This window comes from Amphiprion ocellaris, chromosome 20, assembly GCF_022539595.1.
Source record: "Amphiprion ocellaris isolate individual 3 ecotype Okinawa chromosome 20, ASM2253959v1, whole genome shotgun sequence".
In the NCBI taxonomy this organism is placed as follows: Eukaryota; Metazoa; Chordata; class Actinopteri; family Pomacentridae; genus Amphiprion; species Amphiprion ocellaris.
Window position 1 is genome coordinate 6,805,840 of NC_072785.1, and position 6,438 is coordinate 6,812,277.

Below are 6,438 nucleotides of genomic sequence, written 5' to 3' on the forward strand. Positions count from 1 at the left end.
TAGAGGCCAAACAACTAATTGATTAATCGAGAGAATAATCAACATGCTAATCAAAAATGAAAATAATGGCTAGTTGCATGCCAGTAAATCAATACATTTTGGGTTTTGCACTGTTAATATGCAAAGAAAGAAAGAAAGAAAGAAACTATATACATAAGAACTGAGGATGCTTCAAAACAGATCAAAAAAATAATATCTAGATTGTTCATTCTGTAAATAGGAGATTTTTTAAAATGGATAGAAAAGATTTAAAAAAAATAAAAATGACAAAACAAGCGTTACAAGTTAAATAATTAGCAAATTTTACAAATCTAAGACACGGTAAGTAATAAAAATAATTTAAATAATCTATAAATATAAATTTTAAGGGCTGGTATGTTACAGCTGTATAGCAAAAGATATGAAATATATGTCATTTTAATTATGTCTCGTAATTTTAATTTACAAATACACATTTATAGTTTTATGGGCTTAATATAATGGAAAGTGAACATTTTCTTGTCAGACTAGCTACCCTTTAGCCACATTTTATATTCCAAAGTACAAATAAACCAGCTGTTTAAAAAAAAAAAAATTAAAGAAGATTACTTGAGAAACAACAAAAACAACATAAAAAAATACTTGCACATGCTGGGATGTTTCTTTAACTGCCTTTTAAGTACCCATGGTGTCGTTCTGTAAAATAAGTGTAATGAAATTTAAATTCTTGTAAATGTAAAGTCAAATAAAATATATTTTTAAAATTCTGATTTAAAAAAATCTATACAAATCATTACAATCCATTAAATGAGGCAAATACAATGGTAAATTAACATCCTAAAAACAGTTAAGATAACAAAACACAGTGATTAATAAATGCAAAAACAACAGCAACTGACCTGCATGTCTCCCACTAAATGAAGACCCAGCTGATGACTTTTACTTTGCAGGCAGACCTCCCCTCTTTTTCAAACAGTCTGTGTTTGTGTTGTGAACTTGACGCTCCTGCAGCATCCAGGCAGTGAGACGGTGCCACTGACCAATCAGGAGGGCTCACTGAAGGCTTGGTCGCCCAAATAGCCAATTAGAGTGGACTTAGGGCGTGTCCAGGATGAGGAGGATGTACCACTATGAGAGGAGCAGGGTGATGTGAAGATAACAGCACAGTCAGGCTGCACGCAGACCATTTAAACAGATTATCACTATCAGATGCATGGATTTCATGGCTTTAATGTCTCTGTTCTGAGTTATTAATAGATATTCCCTCTTCATGTGTTTTCTTAAAATGACTTAAACTCCACCTGCAACAAATTTAATAAAGGAAAAGGCACTAAACAGACTCAGCCTATGAGAATGTGACATTTATAGCAGCGTTGTCTTGTGAAAATGTGAAGACTGATGTGATCAGAGAGGAGCTGCAGGGCAACACCTGACTTTAAAGCACTGCAGGTGTTGAGACACCGAGGAACAGATCCCTGCTGAAGGGCTGGTGGCATCAAACTGGAGCTGAATGTCAATGTTCACGTCTCCTCCGTCGGCCTCCTGGCAAATACAAGCTTAAACAGAGTAATGAGGGCGGTTAAACATGCAGTCAAATATCAGAGCTGTCATAAAAGTTCCCATTTCAGGGCTTTTTTTTTCCCCCTCATAATTTTGGCCTTTTGTCTCAAAATTACTTATTATTTAATGGTTTAATGCCATAATTCTGACTTAATTTACTGTCATTGTGGTCATATTAAATACAATTCACAACATTATTTGAATAGAACAGAACCATCCCTAATGTTATCCTTTGCTGTTTTATACCAAGACATGTCAAAATATAGTAGGAAACACTAGAAGAAACACATTTAGAAATAATTTTGACATGATTTTGAGATCCACAACATCACATTTATGCAGAACTAAGTTGAAATTCTACAGTATTGTCTTTTAACTTTTTATTATTATAAATATGCAAACACTACTGCCCTGTAATTATGACACTGATAAACAGTTTGACTATATGTCCTTAATAGTACGAACAGAATATTATATATAATGTCTCACTGACAGGGGCTTTCATAGCATAAAACAGTTAAATATAAAGATATATATGTGGTATATTCCATACAACTTTGCTTTCTTCTAAAAAAAACATGTAATAAAACCACAGTAGAAAATAAAACACAAGTAAACCAATCGCTGCTGCATGAAAAGCAGTTCTTTTTTAGCTGTTACCCTACTTAACAATTATAATACAATAATTTTGGGATACTTATTGCTCCATTTATGTGAAACTATGCTAGAATTAACTGTCTTTATATCTTTATATTACTATGAATGTGAGACTATAATATCACAGTTTGATAATAAATCATTAAAAGGATAATATGACATATATAATGACTCACACATTGTCTTTTATTTGTGCACTGATCCTTTTTCTTAGTCTTATTCTCATTTGTCTCGAGCCATAATTCTGCAAATCCACACTACATATCTGATTCTCTGAAGCTAACCTCTGGAGTCCCTCAGGGATCAATATTAGGCCCCCTTTTATTTAGTCTTTTGATTTGCCCACTGTTTGTTCCTACGCTGAATGCTTAATGTATGCAGACGACACGGTCTTCTTTGTCCATGGTCGCTCCAAAGACACTGTTGCTGCTAAACTCATTAAAACAATGTCCTGTGTCACAACTTGGTTGCAGGAGTGCTGTCTACAGCTAAACATTACTAAAACTGTTGGCATGTATTTCACCAAAATACACCTAAGCCCGACATACATGTTAATGGAGAAAAAATACAAATTGTCAGCCAATATAAATATCTTGGGTTAATAATAGATTCGCAGCTTTCTTTTAAAGCCCATATTGACAAATTGTGTAAAAAAAATCAAGTTAAATCTCGCAAATTTTCACAGAATTTGAAATGAAATGTCAACTGAAGCCGCAAAAATGTACTTGGATTCAATGATTTTCAGTCACTTCAACTATTGCCTAACCAGTTAGTCCCAGGCTGGTCAGAGTGCAAAAAAAACATTGGAAGTGTTGTACAAACAAGCAATTAAAGTTATGGATAAAAAACCTAGGCACTATCATCACCGTGCAATTTTTAAAAAAATACTGTTTTTTACACTGGGACAGTCTTCACACATTTGCAGATTTAAATCTGATTTATAAAGTACTGCACAATTTGGCTCCAGATCCTCTGGCAGAGTTCATCAGCCAAAGAAACAGCTCTGAGTGTGTCACTCGAGGCTCTGTCAGAGGTGATTGTTTCATTCCTCTGCGCAGGAGCACTTTCAGTAAGTCGGCCTGGTCAGTGAGGAACTCAGTACCAGAGGAGGTTAAACTGCTTACAACTTACAAGGTCTTCACAAAAAAATTGAATATGTGGCTTTTTGACACCTATAGCTGCCAACACTAAAAGACAAGCCTGTTTGCGATGTTTTGATGCTGTGATCAAACGTGATGTGTTGTGATATCTCATTCTCTCTTCATTGTATAGTAAGTGTTTGAACATGTATCTTGTATTATATTGTATAGGTATTGTGTGCCCTGTGCTCTCTTAACAGTTTGTTATGTATATGTTATTTGCTACATTAGAGCCCTATCAAGTGTCTATCATGTTTTTCTCTTGTAGATGTATTTTACTGCTTTTTTACATCATGGCCAGGGGACTACAGATGAAAACTAGCCTTCTGGCTAATTCTGGCTTTTTTAACCATGTGTAATCATGTGTTTCATGAAATTGTATTGTCCCCTTTCAAATAAACTAAATTGAATTTCTATGCAGGTTTTGAGGCTGTAAAGTGTTCAGAGGTAGCATAATAAAAATAACTCAAAACTGTCTGTAGACACTGAAACTCAATGCAATGCACACAGAATATAAAGGAACTTCTCATAGCTGCAAAAATTGCAAGCAAATGTAAACAGTGTTGAAATGCTCCAGAAGCACCACAAATAAAACACTATTATACATTCCGTCCTGTAAATTTTAACCGGCAGTGCTATTCTGAAGTTGCTGTTTCACTATTTTCTGTTGATTTCATGTTTACCAACAGCATAAAATCGCATAACACAAACATATATATGTGTAGTATACTGCAAATACTTGCATAGTATGTGCTTTGGACGTGGAGCAGTGAACCTGCAGGACCTTTAAACTGATGCAGATAAATGGAATTCAGCCATCATTAAGTTTATTTTTCACACCTGCTAGTATCAAAAAGTGTCTTGTGAAATTAGCTGAAATAGAGAATTAGTTTAATTAAAGCATAAATGTAGAAGCGCAGCACTATATGCAGTACACAGAGTCATCATTTATGCCTAATGTTAGCGAGCCACGCTAAATTTATATTTCTATAAACTGTTTTTTATTGTGAATTTTTCTGTATTTAAATTTTTTATATATATTTTTTGCATTCTTCTCACTGGTTTGACAAGTGCACGATTGAGTTAGGAAAAAAGTGGCATAACAAATGTCATCCAGTCAAGATTTAAAGATCCCTTCCTGTGAAAATCAAGTTAATTTAGTTCATTAACATGTCCATGAGGTGTTTTTTTAAGAGGAAGTAAAAGTGCAGAGTTACACTAAAGCCACTTAGGGAAAATTCTAAAAAATGCGACTTTTTAATTATAATTTTTTTTTACACAGTTAATATTTTTGTAGGAGTTTAAGCAATGGGGCTGCACAGTGACTCGGTGGTTAGCACTGTTGCCTCACACCTAGAGCATCCCCAGTTTGTGGCCCGGCCTGGGATCTTTCTGCGTGGAGTTTGCATGTTCTCCCAGGTTTTCTGCAGGTGCTCCGGCTTCCTGCCAAAGTCCAAAAACATACTGAGGTTAAATGGTGATTCTAAATCGTCCAGAGGTCTGAATGCGAGTGTGATTGTTGTCTCTATGTGTAGCTCTGTGATAGACTGGTGACCTGTCCAGGGTGGTTTTAGCGGTGTATAGATAAATGGATGGATGGTTGTGTTTAAGCCAGAGGTGTCTGACATAAGGCCCATGGACCAAAACCAGACCACCAGAGGGTCCAATCTGGCCTGTGGGATGACTTTGCAAAATGTAAAAACTACAAAGGTGAAAATGAGTACTTCCTGTGAATATATTTAAAGACACTGAATATTGCTGCACAGTGGTGTAGTGGTTAGCACTTTCGCCTTGCAGTGAGAAGATCCCTGGTTCACGTCCCGGCTTTCCCGGGCTCTTTCTGCATGGAGTTTGCATGTTCTCCCTGTGCATGCGTGGGTTTTCTCCGGGTACTCTGGCTTCCTCCCACAGTCCAAAAATATGCTGAGGTTAATTGATCATTCTAAATTGCCCATAGGTGTGAATGTGAGAGTGATTGTTTGTCTCTGTATGTGGCCCTGCGACAGACTGGCGACCTGTCTAGGGTGTCCCCTGCCTTCGCCCGAGTCAGCTGGGATAGGCTCCAGCCTCCCCGCGACCCTAGTGAGGATTAAGCGGTATATAGATAATAGATGGATGGATGGACACTGAACATTGTGCAATATAATGTCAGTCTGCAGCTTCAGTATGACAGAGTTCTGTCGGTTGAACCTTATTGTTCATGCACTGCCACAACTTTTATGCATTTTTTATGTATAAATTTTCTACATTTACACAGCATGGGGATGACTTTCTTCATTTATAGTTCCCATTTAAGTTTGTGTGGGGTCACAATTATGACACAGATGTGTAAATGGGAGTTTAAAATAATGTCTAGATCTTGACAAGTTGTAAAATACTATACTGTTCAGTTCCAGATACCTGAGACTAAATGTTTTTTGCCTTTGTAGACACTGTGATTTATAAGTTGTGATACACAAATGATAAACTGGTGCTTAATATTGTTGAAATTTCACTTATTTTGCTCAAGAAATTTCAGGTTGTTCATAATTTTTTGTAAAAAAATAGTTCATTACATCTGAACATTGTTAGAATGTACTATTAAAATACTATATCGTTCAGTTCCAGACACGAGACCCAATGTTTTGTACCTTTTGTAGATAAACTGATCTGTAAGTTGTAATGTGTAAATGTTTAACTGAGGCATAATATTGTCGAAATTTCACTTATTTTGTCTAAAAAACTTCAGGTTGTTCATAATGTTTTGCAAAAAGATAGTTCATTAAATGTGAACATTGTCAGAATGGACTTTTTGCACTAAAACAAACGGAAAAATTGGAGTTGTGGTTATTTATCGGTTATTATGTTATGATTTTACTGTTCTGGCCCACTTGAGATCAAACTGGGCTGAATGTAGCCTCTGAACTAAAATGGCTTAAGCAATGACCACAGAGGGACTTTAACAATATTTGACTCAAAATCACATGATCTGCTGGGCAGTTGGCTTGTGCACAACTCGGATGCAGAAGATCTCAAAACCCACATTTTGAGAGGCTTTAATGTAAACTCAAGAAGTCGGGCAGATGTCAAATATGCACATAAAAAAAGGACAGAAGGTGGCAGA